Genomic DNA, 20,941 nt, shown 5'->3' with positions numbered 1-20,941 from the left:
GGGACAACCAGGTTGGTGCCCTAACATTTATTCTCTGCAGCTTGCCACAATACACAGCGCCTTCAGAAAGTATTCAGGTGCCTTCACTTTTTTCACATTTTGTTATGTCGCAATCTGGTGATAAAATCATTTAAATTAGGTTTTTTTTTCCCCACGTTATACAAAGGTCTTTAATGACATCTTGGGCACAGCCATCAGCAGTGTGTCTGTCTGCGGAGAGAGTGTCGACCTCATCAAGAGGTTTACTTACCTCAGCAGTCACATTAATGTCGCTGGTGACTCTTCATATGAAGTCAGTAGACGGATTGGGAGAGCATGTGGGGTCATGAGTTTGCTGGAAAGGGGTGTGTGGTGCTCCTGATATTTATGCAAAAGGACGAAGGTCCAAGTCTTTAGAGTCCTAGTGTTTCCTATCTTGCTATAAGGTTGTGAGACATGGACGCTATCCAGTGACCTGAGATAAAGACTGGACTCCTTCAGTTCTGTGTCTTTCTGGAGAATCCTTGGGTACCGTTGGTTTGACTTTGTGTTGCTCATGGAGTCCTGAATGAGGCACATGACCTGCATTGTGAGGGAGTGTCAGTTACAGCACTACGGCCATTTGGCACAATTCCCCGAGGGTGGTCCGGCTTGCAGGATCCTCATTGTTGAGGACTCAAGTGGCTGGACGAGGTCAAGGAGACACCCATATAACACCTGGTTGCGGCAGATAGATGGTCTTTTCTAGAGAGTGTGTCTGCATGGGGGTTTGCCAACCGGGATCCCAAGCTGTTTTGTCATGTGGTGGGTGCGGCATCGCTCACCTGACCTGACCTGTTATACAAAATTCAAAACCCCTGAATGACAAGATGCAATCAGGAATTTTGTAAATTTTTGCAAATTTATTAAAAATAAAAACCCGAAATATCACATGGACACAAGTATTCAGAGCCTTTGTTCTGATACTTTGGCTCAGGTGCATCCCATGCTATTGATCATCATTGAGATGTTTCTACACACTTGGTTTGGAGTCCAAAGGTGCTCAATTCAAATGATTTGACTGATTAGGAAAGGCCCACAGCAATCTAGAGAAGATCCCCACAGGTGAGAGATAAACAAGCCATGAAGTCCAAGGGACTCCCTGCGGAGCTTAGAGACAGGATTGTGTCAAGGCACAATTTCTACAGCACTGAATGTTCTTAGGAGCACAGTGGCCTTCATTGGTTTTGAATGGAATAAGCTTGGAACAACCATGCCTCTTCGTATAGATAGATAGATAGATAGATAGATAGATAGATAGATAGATAGATAGATAGATAGATAGATAGATAGATAGATAGATAGATAGATAGATAGATAGATAGATAGATAGATAGATAGATAGATAGATAGATAGATAGATAGATACTTTATTAATCCCAGGGGGAAATTCACAAACGTATAGCTGCTCACCCGGCTAAACTGAGCAATCATGGGAGATGTGACATGGAAGAAGAGGAGACAGAGAACCTGTGTGGAGATGGAAGAAACTTTCCGAAGTTCAGCCATCCCTGCAACATGCTACTGCTCTGGGCTTTATGGCAGATGGGCCATACAACACATGAATGCCTGCTTGGAGTTTGCAAAAAGGTACCTAAGGGACTCTCAGACAATGAGAACATGAGATTCTCTGGTTTGATGAAACTAAGATGGAAGTGTTTGGCTTCAATTCAATGTGACTGAAAATTAGGAGTGCTGGCTCTGAGGATAAGGATCTGCGCGGGTATCTGGAAGGTTACCAATCTAAACCCCATTAACTGCCAGAAGGGATCCTACTCTGTTGGGCCCTTTAGCAAGCCGCTTAACCCAAAAATTGCCCCAGGGGCTCTGTACAAGGTAATTCATGCGAAAACACAATGTCCCCTTGGGGATTAATAAAGTATATCAAATCAAATAAAATTCAAAAATCACCCATGCAATACCACAACGTTGGCAGCATCAGAGACTAGATTGGGGGGTTGCTAGTCAGGGTTGAGGGAAGCTGAACAGAGTAAAGTATACAGATATCCTTAATGAAAACCTGCACCGGAGCACTCTGGACCTCAGAGTGGGCTGAAGGTTCACCTTCCAATGGGACAAAGCAAAGAAAACACAGAAATGGCTTAGGGACAACTCTGTGAATGTTCTTGAACGGACCACCAAGAGTTGATCCCAGATTGGAGACCCAAAAATAGTCTCCATCCAACCTGAGAAAGCTTAAGAAGATCTACAGAGGAGAACGGCAGAACATCCCTGAATCTAGAACAGAGTAACACAGACAGCTCAGCAAGAATCGACGTTTCCCAGGCTGGGTGACCTCAAGATCCAAACGAAGATCTTCAAGGAGGGAGGGACTCAGGTGCCCTTGCGACCCTTCAACTGGATTAGAGGGCTTCAGAAACAAGTAAATGTTCTCCTTGGACAACATGGCAGCCATGTTTTCTGGTCTGCCGAGTGTAGAAAGATGCTGCGGAGCCACTGATTTCTTTCTTAATTTAATCAAATAATCAGCTTTCAAAAGTGCACGGCAAACACTTCGGGACCACTCAGGGTTAATTCAAGTCTTTTTTTTTTTCCTACGTCTTATTTTTGCTTTAGATAACACAATAAGGAAGAAATTGAAAGTCGAAAAAGGAAAAAAAAAATAGCGACAGGACAGCCACAAAGATTTTGGAATTAGATTTTCACTCGCTGGATAAGCGAGAAGAGAAGAATCCGGAAAAAAAGTAAATAAATAAATAAAGAAGTGGGAAGTAGGGGGTGTCGGCAGGGTAATGACAATTGTTATGCGGACACAGAGGGTCTGCCCCTCATCACTAAGTGGAATCCGTGCCACCAGAGCGCTTTTATCAATGAATGCTGCTGGCGTTGTCAAGCTTTTTGAGCTCGCTGGATGTGCTGAGCTGGCCCACTTATAACGAGCTCTTCTTCGCTCTGATGAGGAGAATTACTTGCCTGCAAACCAGATGCATTTTATCAAGTCTAAGATTGATTACTTTTGGGAGTTTTTTTCATTGGGATTCAATATTAAACAAATAAAAATAATGCTAAGGAACTGCTCTGACAGGCACTGCATTAAAAGATTTCTGGGAAGGTGGAGTGATCAAGGATGCCAGAGGAAAGTCTGATGTGCCATCCTGGCAACTCCATTTAATTAGTTGTCAGAAAATAAAGTAAAACAGAAAGATACAGCAGTTCAGGAGGAGCTCTGTCACCGTTGAGGACCTGGTCCGGAATGAACACCTACCTCTGGGACCACCTTATGGTGTCCCAGGTGGAAGGGGGCAGAGCCCTAGTGAGGTATTGTGAGCGGAGCTAGGTGCCATCCTGAGACATCTTCCTGGAGCTGTGATGGAGAGTGAAGAAAAAGTTAACACTAAGACCCCCTTTTTGTCCCATGGTGGCTTTGCTTACCTTCTCAGAGCCTAGAAGGTGATTCCCAGTCACACATGCGTTTCAAGATAAATTGAGAAAAGGATGTCAACTGAAAAAATGATTGGACGCAGCTTAATAGTTAGGGTGCCAACCCGGCCACAACTCTGTTTAATAATTATATTGGAGTAGCTGTCCATCCACATAGTAGTGAAACAGGAGAAACTTTTAAAAAAATGTAAAAAAAAATGTAATAATTTATATTGAGAATAATTTATATTGATAGCTTTTGTATCCAAGGGCCTCTTGATATACAATATTTTTGGTTTTCCTTCCAGGGTCGAAAATGTAGCTGTGATTTCTTTGTCAAAAATGTAAAAAGTTGGCAAGGTATTTCTGACCAAGAGGAAGGAAGGTACCCTAACGTCAAACGTTAGCACTGTATCTGATCATGTTCAGCTCTGACGGGAGAGTGTCCCCCGCATGGGGAGAAAAGCACATGGCCGTGTTATCTCTGCCAATGAGCATGTACCCTCTAAAACACACGTAGCTGAGATCTCTCCAAATATCTAACCTTACTCCTTAACAATCTCTAGATAATAATGTCTGCTGAACAAACAGGAATCGCTAGCTAAGCGGAGGCAAGGTGCACTCCAACACGTGGCGAGAGGTAGAGGAACTTGAATGGAGACTGGCGCGTGACTTAGGATGGCCCTGCCCGGCTTCCAGCTCCATACCCCTGAAGCTCTGCCCCCTCCCCTCGACCCGGAGCCTGTCTCTCGGATTCAGTGCCACAACTGAACTATGATACTTAGCGCAATGAGAGAAGTCGCAAAATCAACCGGAATGTTCAATTCTAGAAAACAACCCAATCTAAATGTGAAAAGTGGACAGACAGACAAAGAGACAGATGTTGGATTTTATATATGTAGAGATTAGATAAACTTTATTTATCCTGTGGGGAAATTCAAATGCACACAGCAGCAGAATCATAAAAAAGGACACAAACTCACAGGACAGATAATACAGTCATTTAATCAATTGATAGATAAATAAATAAAATTAATGAGTGGAAGCATTGAATTGTCTGATAGCAGGGAGCAGAAAAGACCCCCAGAGGTGCTTCTCAGGACACACTGTGATGGAATAAGCCAGTGGCTAAAAGTGCTCCGAGAGAGAGCGCCTCCTGGAGGGGATTTGTCATGATGGCGTCCAATTTTGCCACCATCCTCTTTTCCACAACAGCTTCCAGTGTGTCCGGGGTTTGCTCAGAGGTGGAGTGGGCATTCCTAATAAGTTAATTTTGGCCACACCATCACCTCTTCCTGCAGTGACCCAAACCTTTCCTCGATGGTTTTCCATCTAAGTACTGGCCGGGCCGAAACATCTTAAGCTTCAGGTGGATGACAATGACTTGTTCTGAAGTGAATGTGGGGTGGCTTTATTACAGATGATGACCTCTTTTGCTTCTACTCCATTCCTTTCCACTCCGATTCCGTATGGTTGTAGTCATTGCTCCTTTTCTTTCACTCATTCGACATTTCATCAAAACACAGAGCCTCTGTCTCTCTCTCATATCCAGTCCAACTCCTTTACCACGTTGGGACCTTGACATTGTGTTAAGGAGAGCAGGAGACTTAAAAAAGGTTTGGGGACGGCTAACCTGTGTACTGATTGACAGCAAAATAAAGATGTTGATACAAACGGAGTTCAAAACAGAGCTGAGCACACGGGGTGAGACAAAGATATTTACATGGCTGAAACAGGAAGGGGATGGATCAGGGTGGCCAGAAGAGGAAGTGATGTCTTCAGTAGGTGAGTTCTGAGGAGAAAGATGTCATCAAGGATGGATAGAAGTGACGTAATCAGAGAGAGGGCTGGTGGTGATGTCCCTCTTTGGTTAATTCTTCTGCTGGTCTGCTGGTAGTGATGTCACGTTTTCATTGGTTCTTCTGCTGGTCTGCTGGTGGTGACATCACTTTTTGGTTGGTTCTTCTGTTGCTCTGCTGGTGGTGACATCCCTCTTTGGCTGGTTCTTCTGCTGGTCTGCTGGTAGTGATGTCACTTTTTGATTGGTTCTTCTGCTGGACTGCTGGTGGTGACATCACTCTTTGGTTGGTTCTTCTGTTGCTCTGCTGGTGGTGACGTCCCTCTTTGGTTGGTTCTTCTGCTGCTGTGGTGGTGGTGACATCACTCTTTAGTTGGTCTGCAGGGGGACAAAAGGAGAAAGGATCAAAAGAAAAGTGGCAACCCCCCATGTCCGGCAGTGAAATAACATCTTTTGGAGCCCCTCAACCTTCACAAAAGCACATGTGTGTGATAACATCCACCTCAAATAACCAAGCTTTAGTAGAAGAAACCCCTTAATTCCACCATCAATGCTTTGTTATGGATTGTCTGGAACTTTGCAAAGTAAACCCAGCAAGTTCTACATGCTACTCTTGTAATGCAGACATGAACACAGGATTGAGCCCCTGGTAGGCAAGAGATTCAAATATGGACAGTGTATGCCCCCCGACCCAGACATAAGAGAAGACACCAGGGGAAAAACAGAGACAAAGCCAACAAGATGGAGCCACAGTGATAGCTGTGGTGAAGTGTGTCCGCAGTTCTGAAAGAATGGCCGGGTTTTTAAATAATCCATATGGCCGTGTCAGTCTCTGTGGGTGCGATCGTGCAGCCACGGGGAGTTGATGAGGTAATTGGGGCAAGTCACACCCGCACGTGAGGGTGCGATTGTTCTAAATTGCTTAATCGGTTTCCTGCAGTGCATGGTTGAACCGCTGTGCCCACAGAGTCGTATAAGAACTCGCTGGCATAAGAGATCAGAAATGAGAAAGAACAAAACAGAAAGACACATTGAGCTGTGGTCGATGAACGGAAGGAAGACAGCAGTTGGAGTAAGCCTGTGCTTATTAGGAAGAAGCAGGCGGATGGGGATGGTGCCTCAGGAGGAGCAGCCTGGAGCAGGAGTGATCGCTGTGCTCTGGGATGTCTTCTTGCCGGGTGGAGCCTAGATTGACAGCAGTGACAGTGGGAGCAGGGTCTGGTGGCTCCCTGTGGAACGCCATGGATCAAGCAGCAGGGAAAAGGGACAGGTGTAATGGGTGTCTGTGCATGTTGGCGTATGTCTCTCCGTGCTGCAAGGCCTAGGAAGGATAAGCCGGGAAGGTGTCAGTTTGAAGAGGGAAGCTCTGGGGAATGAAAGATTTTGAACACTCCTAACAGTATTTCAACCTGTTTTTTTAAAGGAATTATTTATTGACATTTTAACCTCCACTTCAGTGTTTTTATGGGATTATTTATTGATTTTTGAAGCACTGCACTATGGACAGTGCTTTGGTTGGGTTTGTCTTAATAAAAGCACTGTTGCACTTTCCACCATCCCCTTGCTCTGAGTGTGATTTGTTCCCATTTGGCAAGCTCATCCGGTTACATTACAGATGGTGTTGGGTTCGAGAGGCTCCCAGAAGAGAGGTGGGAGCATGAAGCTGGACCCACACTGTCACAAGCTCATAGAGAAGCAGCATGAGAATTAGATTTTATGCCCCCCAGACAGAAGAGAAGATACCAGAGGTGAAACAGAGACAACGCCATCAAAATGAAGCCAGCGTGGTCGCTCATAGAGAAGTAGCATGAGAATTACCTTGCAACGTAGAAAGAAAGTGAAGAGCAGTATGAGTTCAACAGACTTCTACTTGTGTTGGGTTGTGCTGTCTTTCTTAGGCTCCTTCCACAGGTGTAACAGTAGAAGAACATAAATTAAGATGGTGCTTTCCAATTATCGTCCCTCTTCAGGCTTGCTAACTCACTCTTTTGGTAACCTTGGGTCATTATAGTACCGGTAAAAAAGAATGTGATAAATGTAATGAGGAATTTATGGTAATAATATTTTGTCATCATTTAACTCAGTTGGAATCGCCATTAGTTTTACTGAATCAGCCCGCAATCTAGGAGTTACCTTTGACTCTAGCATGTCATTTAAAGCACACATTACAAAGTTGTCTAAATCATTGAAAAAAATTTTTTCAAAGTAGTATCGGGTGTGCTTATTGATAATGTTCTTGACATAGTAAATTCGTCATTAGATACGGGGGTCTTCCCAGACTGTCTTAAGACTGCGGTAGTTAAACCCCTACTTAAGAAAAATAATCTCGACCCCTCTTCTCTTGAAAATTATAGACCCATCTCTAACCTGCCTTTCTTAAGTAAAATTCTAGAGAAGGCAGTCATTATGCAGTTAAATGAGCACCTCAATAAACATGCTATTCTTGATAAATTTCAGTCAGGTTTTAGAACAAATCACAGCACAGAAACTGCACTCGTTAAAGTAGTAAATGACTTGCGGGTAAATGCAGACAGAGGCCATTTATCTGTTCTCATCCTCTTAGATTTGAGTGCCGCATTTGACACTATTGATCATAATATTCTTAAGAATCGCCTTAGTCAATGGGTGGGCCTCTCTGGCAGTGTCTTAAACTGGTTTGAATCCTACCTGGCAGGGAGAAAATTCTTTGTTAGTTGTGGTAATTATAACTCAAAGACACATGATATTCTATATGGTGTTCCACAAGGCTCTATCCTGGGTCCGCTGCTCTTCTCAATCTACATGCTTCCATTAGGTCAGATTATCTCGGGACATAACGTGAGCTACCACAGCTATGCTGATGACACACAGCTGTATTTATCAATAGCACCTGATGACCCCAAATCTCTTGATTCGCTAACACAATGTCTAACCTGTATCTCAGAATGGATGAATAGTAACTTTCTCAAATTAAATAAAGAAAAAACCGAAATCTTAGTGATTGGCAATAATGGATACAATGAGGCTATTAGAAATAAACTGGATGCATTAGGATTAAAAGTCAAATCGGAGGTAAAAAGCTTAGGGGTAACCGTTGATTGTAATCTGAATTTTAAATCGCATATTAATAAAATCACTAGGACAGCATTTTTTCACCTAAGGAACATAGCAAAAGTTAGACCTCTTATATCATCGAAAGATGCAGAGAAATTAGTTCATGCGTTTGTCTTTAGTCGGCTAGATTACTGTAATGCACTCCTCTCAGGACTACCCAAAAAAGACATCAATCGTTTGCAGTTAGTGCAGAATGCAGCTGCTAGAATCCTTACCAGGAAAAGAAAATCCGAACACATTTCTCCAGTTTTGATGTCACTACACTGGTTACCTGTGTCATTCAGAATTGACTTTAAAATTCTGCTTATGGTTTATAAAGCTTTAAATAATCTCGCCCCGTCTTATATATCGGAATGTCTGACACCTTATATTCCAAATCGCAACCTCAGATCCTCAACTGAGTGTCTCCTTAGAATTCCAAGAGCAAAACTTAAAAGAAGTGGTGAGGCGGCCTTCTGCTGTTGTGCACCTAAAATCTGGAATAGCCTGCCAGTAGGAATTCGCCAGGCTAATACAGTGGAGCACTTTAAAAAACTACTGAAAACACATTACTTTAACATGGCCTTCTCATAACTTCACTGTAATTTAATCCTGACACTCTGTATATCCAATTCATTATAATAACTATTCATTCAAAATTTGTACTAACCCCTACTCTCTCTTCTGTTTTCTTTTCCGGTGTCCTATTGGTGGTGGCTTGTGCCACCACCATCTACCCAAAGCACCATGATGTTCCAACAATGATGGATGGATTAAAAGCCAGAAGTCTGTATAACCATCAGCATCAAGTGACTCCGTGAGAACCCTAAATACAAAGAGGACTATTTCATTTATGTTAGGTAGAATGCCCAAAGGGGACTGGGCGGTCTCGTGGCCTGGAACCCCTACAGATTTTATTTTTTTCTCCAGCCTTCTGGAGTTTTTTTTTGTTTTTTCTGTCCACCCTGGCCATCGGACCTTACTCCTTTCTATGTTAACTAATGTTGTCTTATTTTAATTTCTTATTTGTCTTTTATTCTTCTTTTCTTCATTATGTAAAGCACTTTGAGCTACTTTTTGTATGAAAATGTGCTATATAAATAAATGTTGTTGTTGTTGTTGATGTTACTTACATCTTAAAAATGTTGGGAAATTCTAAATAAGCAGGATTCTGGGAAATTAATTCATGCATTTATTTCTAGTAGGATTGACTATTGCAATGCGGTGTTCACTGGATATTCAAACTGTTCTTTAAACAGCCCCCAGTTAATCCAAAATGCTGCTGCAAGAATTATTACAAGAACGAGAAAATACGAACACATCATTCCAGTTCTTAAATCCTTACACTGGCTCCCGGTTAAGTTTAGGGCAGATTTCAAAATCCTCCTTTTAACATATAAAGCATTAAATGGCTGAATAATAAACATCTGAACTTATTATGACTTACAAACCTGAGTGCACATTAAGATCTCAAGATGCTGGTGTGCTTATGATTCCAAGGATTCATTAAATAACAGTGAGAGGTCGAGCTTTTAGTTACAGGGCCTTTAAACTGTGGAATGGTCTGCCTTCTTCTATAAGAGAAATCCCGGCTGAAGACTCACTACTTCAGTTTTGCATACCCTGACTAGAGCTGCTGATTATGCTGTGCAGACTGCATCTCTGTTGTTAGTCATTAGCACTAAAACATAAGTAATATGATAGTTATAATTTGTTACTAACCCTCACCTATTCTGTTTCTCTTCTTGGTACTCAAATGTGGCACTTGGTGCCACTGCCCACCAGCCAAATTGTTCTGCCTGCCTAAGGTAAAGTCATCTCTGATGGAGGATTGCAGGAATCCTCCGGGTAGAGGGGTACTTTCATTGGATTGGCTGGCCCAGCACTGACTCAGCTGTGGAATGACCAATAGGGGGAGGCAGCTTGGTGGCCGAAAACTCTGAACAAATCCAAATCGTATTATGGGATATCAACTACTGCTGAATTCTGCTATGTACTTGTAATATTTCTATTGCACTATTATATTGTATTGAGGATTACTTGTGTTCTGTTCTGTGTATTGTGTTGTATTGACCCCCTTCTTTTGACACCAACTGCACGCCCAAACTACCTGGCAAAGGGGTCTCTCTTTGAACTGCCTTTCCCAAGGTTTCTTCCATTTTTTTCCCTAGAAGGGTTTTTTCTTGTCTTCTTAGAGAGTCAAGGCTGGGGGAGCTCTCAAAAGGCAGGGCCTGTTAAAGCCCATTGTGGCACTTCTTCTGTGATTTTGGGCTATACAAAAATAAATTGTATTGTATTGTATTGTATTGTAATAAGTTGTAACGGCCGACCTCTTACCCGGCCGGCAGCTACACCTCCAAGACCTATGGCCTGGATAATTTACTGAGCTGAATCTAAATATCAAGCCGTACCTCTAACAAATAAAAATTTTCCCCACAATCGACGGTTTAATTAAGCTCACAAACACAGATGATATGTAAAATAGGTACGTAATTATATTAAACGAGCAACAACAAAAAACAAAATGCACAATAAATATCTATATATATATCCCTCCACCAAAGCAACAACACCATATATTTATACACACACAATAAACCCTCCCTTTCCCCTGTAACATATAACAAACAACACAAATACCAAAAACTGAATGAGATACGGAAATGAATGTGAACTTGAGTCCGGTTATAAAAACTGTCCTGAATGCGGTTAACTGAACTAGCGAAAAATGAGTCGTTTGAGACGGGGTCTCTCGTGATGAGGTTATTGAAGCAAGTCCGGCGGATAGAAAAACAAACTGGATGGATATGCACGATGTGGAATATAACAGGTACAGATGGCTCGTGAATGTGAAAAATCTCCTCCTCTCCTCTCCTCTCTTTCTTCTCCCCCTCCCCTTCTCTCCTGATTCCTTAAATAGTCCTGAGATGGATGCAATTGAATAATAGCAAACAGGTAGTTTTCCAGGATTGGGGTTGCAGTCTCCTCCCATTATCCGTCCCCCTTTACGGGGATGACATTCACTGACACACAAACAGCAAACGGGATGATGGAAACAAGACGCACATGGTACTAACACTGACAACACTATTACTACTATGTAGCCCCGCTACAAAGTAAATGTTGGCCATAGGTGGTCCTCCATATTTTTGACAAAGTGGTCCTTGTTCACAAACACTTTGAGGAATACTAATCTAGATCAGCACTAATTACATTGTGTGGCCGGAAAATCGAGAGTACACCTGATGAGAAGGATTTAGGAGTCGTAATGGACTCGACACTATCAACTGCTAGACTGTTCAGAAGCCATTAGGAAGGCTAACACAATGTCAGGTTATATAGCGCCTTGACATGTGGAGTACAAGTCACAGGAGGTTCTGCTCAAGCTTTATAACACACTGGTGAGGCTTCATCTGGAGTACTGGGCGCAGTTTTGGTCTCCAGGATACAAAAAGGACACAGCAGGGCTAAGAAAAAGTCCAGAGAAGAGCAACTAGGCTGAGTCCAGGGCTACAGGGGATGAGTTATGAGGAAACATTAAAAGATCTGAGCCTTTACAGTTTAACAAAAGGAGATTAAGAAAAGAATTAGTGCAGTGGATCGAGACGGTGACTTTAAAATGAGTTCATCAAGAACACGGGAACACAGTTGGAAACTTGTTAAGGGGAAATTTCACACAAACATTAGGAAGTTTTTCTTTTCACAAAGAACGATAGACACTTGGAATAAGCAACAAAGTAGTGTGGCAGACAGGAGACCATTAGGGACTTTCAAAACTTAACTTGATGTTTTATTAGAAGAATTAAGAAGACAGGACTGGTGAGCTCCGTTGGGCTCAATGGCCTGTTCTCGTCTCGATTATTCTAATGTGCAATTGAATCAGCACAGAGGGACCTGGATAGCATACAGACTTGGGCAGATTTGTGGCAGATGAAATTTAATGTCAGTAAATGTCAAGTATTGCATGTTGGAAGCAAATATGTGAGGTCAGAAAACCCAACGGGAGATTTGAAAATCGAGAGTACACCGGATGAGAAGGATTTAGGAGTCGTAGTGGACTCAACACTCTCAACTGCCAGACAGCAGCCATTAAGAAGGCTAACAGAATGACAGGTTATATAGCGCCTTGATGTGTGGAGTACAAGTCACAGGAGGTTCTGCTCAAGCTTTATAACACACTGGTGAGGCCTCATCTGGAGTACTGGGCACAGTTTTGGTCTCCAGGATACAAAAAGGACACAGCAGGGCTAAGAAAAAGTCCAGAGAAGAGCGACTAGGCTGAGTCCAGGGCTACAGGGGACGAGTTATGAGGAAAGAATAAAAGAGCTGAGCCTTTACTGTTTAAACAAAAGAAGATTAAGAGGTGACATGATTGAAGTGTTTAAAATTATAAAGGGAAATAGTCCAGTAGATCGAGACTGTTATTTTAAAATGAGTTCATCAAGAACACAGAGACACAGTTGGAAACTTGTTAAGGGGAAATTTCACACAAACATTTGGAAGTTTTTCTTTACACAAAGAACGACAGACACATGGAATAAGCTACCAAGTAGTGTGGTGGACAGTAAGACTTTAGGGACTTTCAAAACTCAACTTGATGTTTTTTTGGAAGAAATAAGTGGACAGGACAGGAGAGCTTTGTTGGGCTGAATGGTCTGTTCTTGTCTAGAGTGTTCTAATGTTCTAATCACTGAACCACCGCGCTGACCCCATTTATGCCAATGTGTATAGTGCCTTTCACAGCAAACAAGTCAATAACTTGCTCTCATTCTGCAGCAGACTGGGAAGCTGTTAGGGTCCTGACCTCTGTTACTTTACATTTTCCTCGTTATCTGATGATCAGCAAGTCCACACCTGCTCTTTGACAAGACCCGTAATTCATGGTCAACAGGGATGACCTGGCCAGCTTAAAGGAATCTAAATAGCTGTAAAGACAAGGTGGCCAAATCCAGTAACAGAATCTCACTGCTTTGGTGGACATGTGTTTGCACATCAGCATTCCTGGAGCTGCTCCCTGACACATCACCTTCTTTAGAAATTAGCTTCAATTAATTTTTAAAAACCAAGTTAAGAGTTTCAAAAAGCGTCCCCCTGGGACCCATGTGGCTTCCATTTCCTGCTGCTTTGAGCATCGGTCTTTGTTTTCCCTGATTGAGACGCTGGAGGTAAAGAGGATGAACTCAAAAGGGAAAAAAATAAAAAGGAGATGGAGGAGGTCAGCGGCCCGGGGGCGTCTTATAGTTTCCTGATCCATCTACACGACAGGCCAACTGGGAGAAACGTGCAGCAGCACATTCAGGAAATGAAGAGCAATTTGAAGCTGCGGCGCTCGCCTCACGAGGCCAGGCTGGTGGTGAAGCAAATCAAGTCCTCTCAGGAAGGGCCATGAAAGTCGACGCATCCCCTTCGGCAGGCCCATCGGTGGGCTCTGGTTGAACTCACTTCCAGAGGCAGGGCTGTATGTGTGTGTGTGTGTGTGCTATGAAGTGCCAGACATTAGGGGGCCTTCAATTAAAGGGCATGACATCTGGAAATCAGGCAGTGTGGCCCCCTGTTGGTTAAGCTGTAGAATGGTATTCAGTTGAGATGAGTCCAGCTGCAGACCTCCACAGCTCCACGACTCAGGAGCTCTGATGGACAGCCAATTGGATTGCAGGTTTATGTCACCTGGTTTACTCGATTTGAGTCATGTAACTCCTCCCCCAACCCTAATCTTAATCATAATGTAGCCAGGCGTTATCAGTGATGTATGACATAAAGTGACATCCTTCTCTACGGGGTGAGGCATTGGTGGTCAAGCTCGTCCACTTACTAGGGTTCACAATATTTATAAACAGAATAACAGTAATGCTATGCATTGGGAAGAGAGTTCACAATTAAAAGGCGCTTTATTAAATGAAAAAAGGTTTCTAAATTCGTTACTGTTTCAAAATATGAAGCTCAGTGAGTCATTTCACTCATCAGTGCTCACACTATGGAATAGCTGTAAAGCAATACAGAACTGTACTAAAAGGGAAAAGCACTATAATATATTAAAATATTACCTTCTCATTAATGCTTTATTGTAACTTTCAATTATCACATTGAATCAATTACAATATGGAAAGTCGCTATATTAGATTGTGTTGCTGTCTCTCAGTGCGACGCTGAGTGAGTCACCTAACCTGTCAGACCTCATTTTGTAAAAAAGGTACATTCTGTCAGCATGGACTTTGTGATGGGCGTTACAGTGAAAAGGCGCTATACACTCAGCCTGCTTCCATCAGTAATTAGGGTGGCATTCACAATTAGAAGCCACTATATGGTTAACCTATCATAGATCATAGTGAAAAGGCGCTATATACAATTAACCTACCTCAGAAAGCACTTTGAGATGAAGTTCACAATGGAAAGATGCTATACCGTTGACCTACTTCAGAAAACATTTTTGGAATAGACTTCACAGTGGAAAGGCGCTACAGAGTTCATCTGTTTCTGTCAATATTTATGGGTTGGGTCCACAATTCAAAGTCGCTATACAGTTAACTTTAGAAAGCATGTTGTTGTGGAGTTCACATTGGGAGGGTCTTCTACAATTAACCTACTCTAGTAAGAATTACAGAGGTTACAATTAAAAGGCACTATACAGTTAACTAAGAGGAAGGAATTAAACTACAAGGGTTTATAATAAAGCACAAATCAGGAGATTACTACTGCATCATCGTAGGGCGACTTCACTGGCAAGACCTCATATTGTAAAAATATGGAAAAAGCAACATTACACCAAAAAACACTTGGTGAGGGGGTTCACAATGGATAGGCGCTAAACTAAAGCATAAGGTCACCGGTCCATACTGGCGCACTGTGTAACCCTAAGGGAGGCACCATCTGCCAGTGCTCACATTGTGGTAACATAGAGACGAAGGGCACTATATGATAGATAGATAGATAGATAGATAGATAGATAGATAGATAGATAGATAGATAGATAGATAGATAGATAGATAGATAGATAGATAGATAGATAGATAGATAGTGAAAGGAACTATATGATAGATAGATAGATAGATAGATAGATAGATAGATAGATAGATAGATAGATAGATAGATAGATAGATAGATAGATAGATAGATAGATAGATAGATAGATAGATAGATAGATAGTGAAAGGAACTATATGATAGATAGATAGATAGATAGATAGATAGATAGATAGATAGATAGATAGATAGATAGATAGATAGATAGATAGATAGATAGTGAAAGGAACTATATGATAGATAGATAGATAGATAGATAGATAGATAGATAGATAGATAGATAGATAGATAGATAGATAGATAGATAGATAGATAGTGAAAGGAATTATATGATAGATAGATAGATAGATAGATAGATAGATAGATAGATAGATAGATAGATAGATAGATAGATAGATAGATAGATAGTGAAAGGAACGATAGATAGATAGATAGATAGATAGATAGATAGATAGATAGATAGATAGATAGATAGATAGATAGATAGATAGATAGATAGATAGATTTGAAAATCACTAATATTAGTTTACAGTTTGTCCCATCTGACACCACCTGAACAAATGACTACAGAAAACAAAGTTCCTGCGCGACCGATGTCGTCCTCTCCCGATGAACGAGGATTCCAGATATACGACTTTCTCTTCTTCTTCTTCTTCTTCTTCTTCCTCGCCGCCATCCCCCCAGCGCTCGTAGGCCGACACAGCTGTGCGAGTCATCGGGACGGAGAGAAGGGGGAAATTCCTGGCTGATTTATACGAAGGGCCCCCCGTTTAAACCGGTGCACTGGCGTACGAGATGGCCCGATGACAGCGCTGAAAATGACCAGATAGCGTCCTCGTCCTCGGGGGGCATAAATCTGCCACCCGCTCAGTCGTGCATGACATCGTGCTGGCCACCTTAACCTCCTCCACAAGGAAGTGAAGATGAACTGGACGGGTGGAAAGTCCAAAGCAGCGAGCGCATCTGCACCACCGTCGGCAGGCCTGTCAGATTTACGCTCGCTAATTTACTGACCTTTAAATAACCTTGAGACACAGCGCTGCAGGAGCGAGCGAGCGCGCACCACTAGGCGGGAGAAGACCCCGCAGGGCCCCTGGCTGTGCTTCACTCTGGCCACATACAAAAAGGCCGTCCACACATCCGCACGTCTCGTGGAGCCCATGGAAGGAATCCGGGAGCGCGGGGCGCAGCCCCCTAAGCGGTGGGTACGGAGGTGGTCGGCACTGGTAGGTCGAGGACCACTGCGCTGCGATGCCTCGAGTCTCAGATGTGATTTACGGGACACTCAGGAGATTTCTTGTGATACGGAGTCCTGACTTTCATAATAATCTCTTTATAAAATATAGTGCCTTTCACCCTATTAAAAACCCTTATGCTTATAATATAATGGCACTGCCCTGACAAACAACTTTATGTGACACAATACCTTTAACATTGACACATTTTTATACTATAGTGCCTTTCCACTTTTAATAATATACATGTGTATAATGCAGTGGGGTTACCCCAACCAAAATAGGCTTATGTTATATAGTGCCTCTGACATGGACCCTTTTTTATAATATAGCGCCTTTCACCTGTTTAAACAAACACGTGTATAATATAGTAGCATTGCTCTGACAAACAACCACATGTTATATAGTGCCTTTAACACAGACTCATTTTTATAATAAAGTGACTTTCACCCTCTTAAATATCCACGTTTACCCGGACAAACTTGTTTATCTGATTCATTGCGTTTCACACTGACCTGTTTTTATAGTATAGTGCCTTTCAGACTCTTAAAGACACACACGTTTATAATAAAGTGGTACTGCTTGTCAAACACAATTATGTCATATAGTGCCTTAAGTACTGACATACTTTAATAATTTAGTGCAGGCCCCCCACTTAAGCACCCATTTGATTAGTGAGGTTTCCCTGACAAGTGTGTTTATGTGATATAATGCCTTTAATCCTGGAGTAGTTGTATAATATAGTGCCTTTTGTGCACTTAAACAGCCACATGTTTAGTGGTGTTTCAATAACAAACACATTTATATAATTTACTGACACAATTTTATAATGCAATGCCATTCACCCTCGTAAATACCCACATTTTTATAATATACAATATGGAAGTGAAGGTCTGTGGATGCGGTTTGCATATTTGTAGCTGGAAATTCACAAAGGGAGAAAATGAATCAAAACAGTTCCATTATTCCTAAGCTTTGGACTATCAGGAATCATCATCAGAGGAAAATTATTAGACTTACAGGAATCCAAGGCAATTTAAAGTAAATAAAGAGGGGAGGGGAGATGGATGTTTGTGGGGGTGGCGGTTAGAGATTGATGAGGTGGGGTATGGAGGGTGTTGGTCATTATGTAATATCGTGCCTTTAACAATAGTCCATTTTTATAAAATAGTGCCTTTAATGCTGAGGAAAATAAAAAATTTCATAATATAGTGTCATTGTTCTGATAAACACATTATGTGTGTTTTATATACAGTATATATTGTTTATGGAATCATCATCAGAGGAAAATGATTAGATTTACAAGAATCAAAGTAATATATAGCAAATAAGGAGGGGAGGATAGGTGGATGTAGGTGTGCATTTTGGATCGATCAGGTGGGGTTCAGAGGGTTTTGCTTATAAAGTCTTATTTATTATGAGGTTGTTCTTCTTTTTAAGCCTGTGTATGCTGGGTTCATGTCCAAATGTCTGCTAATGGCGTTTTCATTGTATATCCATGTTTCAGTCAGTTCTCTGGTACTTTAAGTATCAGCCTTCAAGTTTACTTGCTCTGAGTCCCATTTAAATGTGTGTCTGGTCACACTTGTATATGTGTAATCAGAGATCTTGTGACTCATGTGGTCCCTTTGTGAATTTCCAGCTACAAATATTAAAACTGTATCCCAGACCTTCCATCCATCCATCCATTTTCCAACCCGCTATATCATAACCACATGGTCACGGAGATCTGCTGGAGCCAGTCCCAGCCAACACAGGGCGCAAGGCAGGAAACAAACCCCGGGTAGGGTGCCAGCCCACCACAGGGCACACACACACACCAAGCACACACTAGGGACAAGTTAGGATTGCCAGTGCACCTAACCAGCATGCCATTAGACTGTGGGGGGAAACCAGAGCACCCGGATGAAACCCACACAGACACGGGGAGAACATGCAAACTCCACGCAAGGAGGAGCGAACCTTACTGCGACGCAGCAGCGCTACCACTGCACCACTGTGCCGCACCCCTCTCTCTCTCTCTCTCTCTCTCTCTATATATATATATATATATATATATATATTGTGGCGGGCTGCCGGGTCCCATGCCCAGCTGGGACGTCCCAACTACATATGTTAAGGGGGAGCAACCATGGGCGTCTCAGTACCTTCCCCGGGACACTTGGTGGCAGCCTCCCTGGCTGACAATGGTGCCTCAGTTTCCCACAGGGCTTCATGGGAGATGGAGTTCTCCACAGCCCTGTCGAGATCTGGGGTGGCCGCCAGGGGGTGCTGCGTGGGTCCCTGAGCCGGCCTGGACAACTATACAGCCCCGCCTGGAAGTGCAATCAGAAAGAGGTGATCAAGCACATGGAGCACATCTGGGTGGGCTATAAAAATATTATATAATATAGTCTGTGAGCCCCTCCCACACACCCTCTGGCCTGCCTGAGTTGTCCAGTCAAGTGTGCCGGGAGTGGAGCCCGCACCGGGTCCTCGTAAATCGTGGGACACCCTCCCGGCCTGAAAACTTGGCCCAGGTACGCTCCCACCTGGGTTCGTTGCAGGTCCTGTCCCTTTCTCCTCCGGGATCCAACCATCCTGCCGACTACGCAAGTGTGAATTAGGACGCTGTACAGTGCCCGACCCGGCACAGACTCAGCCTGAGGCACGTGTAAAACACAAAGGACTTTTATTTTTCTTCACCCATGGGGCACGTCTTCCCCGTGAACTCCACAGGCACAACACAGTCCAATAAGCACTTTAATCACAAACACTCCCTTCTTGAACCACCACTACTCCCTGGCAACCTCATCCTCTTCCTCCCAATTCTGGCTCCTGAGTGGTGGTTGCTGGCTCTTTTTATAACCCACCTGGAAGTGCTCCATGTGCTTGATCACCTGTTTCTGATTGCACTTCCGGGCGGGGCTGTATAGTTGTCCAGGCCAGCTCAGGGACCCTTGTAGCACCTCCTGGCAGCCACCCCAGATCCCAACAGGGCTGTGGAGAACTCCATCTCCCATGGAGCCCTGCGGGAAACAGGCACCATCGTCAGCCAGGGAGGCTGCCACCAAGCATCCCAGGGGAGGTACTGAGATGCCCATGGTTGCTCCCCCAGAATATATATAGAAGCATGGGACCCGGCCGCCCGCCTGCCACAATATATATAGTGGAGTTTCAGCCCTTGGCCACAGACAGACACGACACCAGATGTCCACAAACACACACGTTTAATCCTCCTTTTACTTTACAGCACCACACAATGTATAAATCAGCCAAATACTCAGTTCTTTCTTTCTTTCTTTCTTTCTTTCTTTCTTTCTTTCTTTCTTTCTTTCTTTCTTTCTTTCTTTCTTTCTTTCTTTCTTTCTTTCTTTCTTTCTTTCTGCCACCCTCACTCCTCTCCCACAAGCTCTGTCCTCTGCCACCCGACTCTGGCTCCCCTAATAGAGTGAGGCGGCTCCTTTTATGTTGCACCCAGATGTGCTCCAGGTGCTGCCTGATGACCTTCCTGCAGCACTTCCTGGTGTGGTGGAAGGGCTGCAGTCCATGGCTCTGGAACAATCCAGGTTCCCCCTGGTTGTGCCCACGTGCCCCCACAGGGTTGAGCTTCCAAGGTCCGTGACCGCAAAGTGAACCAGGGACACTGCCCTCTCCTATCCCGAGGGAGGTATTGTCCCTCTCCCGGCCCTTCCATCCTCCAGGCATTCCAGCCGTCTGCCACAATATATATATTTATTGTCACAAATGTGTGCTTAAGAGGCAGGCTAAAGGCTTAATCGAGGGTGGAAAACAAGGAAAGGAACTGACGAAGTGCACTAACCTCTCTTCTTCCTCTTCTGCAGACCACCTAAACAGAAGCCTATCTAAAACTCCTGCAAGTTGCTGCACTCCCTTCTAGCCACACCCCCATTGACCTCACTTCCGCCTTGAGCACCCACAGACCTGCCTCTAAAAGCCTAGCACCTTCCCTTCCCAAATAGGTGCTGAACCAGCCAATTCTCTGGTGCTATTATTTTGTTTGCCTGGCAGTGTTTTTAATATACGGGGTGGATTCCCCATCTCTTTTTCTTCCTTCCTTTGTCTTTTACTATATATATATACTAGACAAAGAGCCTGTTTCGACAACGTAAGATGAAACGGGCACGAGTTTGTGTCAGCAGTGTATGAAGAACAAATGATAGGTAACGAAGAAGTTGTTTTGTAATGATTGTAGTCCGCTTTACTCATTACTGTACAGGCTTGCACTGTTAGTTGATGAATTTTCCAGGCCTATAGTATAATATTGGATGATGAATGTTCCAGTACAATATGGAATAGTAGTAAGTATAAGCGCCACAAACCTGATATAGGTGTATTGAATGAATGTGTAATTGAATCAGAATGCGTAATTAGGCTTCGAGCTGTAGTCGAAATTGCCTTTCAGGCCTCTAGAGCTT

The sequence above is a fragment of the Erpetoichthys calabaricus genome, chromosome 2, assembly GCF_900747795.2.
Source record: "Erpetoichthys calabaricus chromosome 2, fErpCal1.3, whole genome shotgun sequence".
Classification (NCBI taxonomy): domain Eukaryota; kingdom Metazoa; phylum Chordata; class Cladistia; order Polypteriformes; family Polypteridae; genus Erpetoichthys; species Erpetoichthys calabaricus.
The sequence above is the reverse complement of the archived record's forward strand: the minus strand, read 5'-3'. Positions refer to the sequence as shown.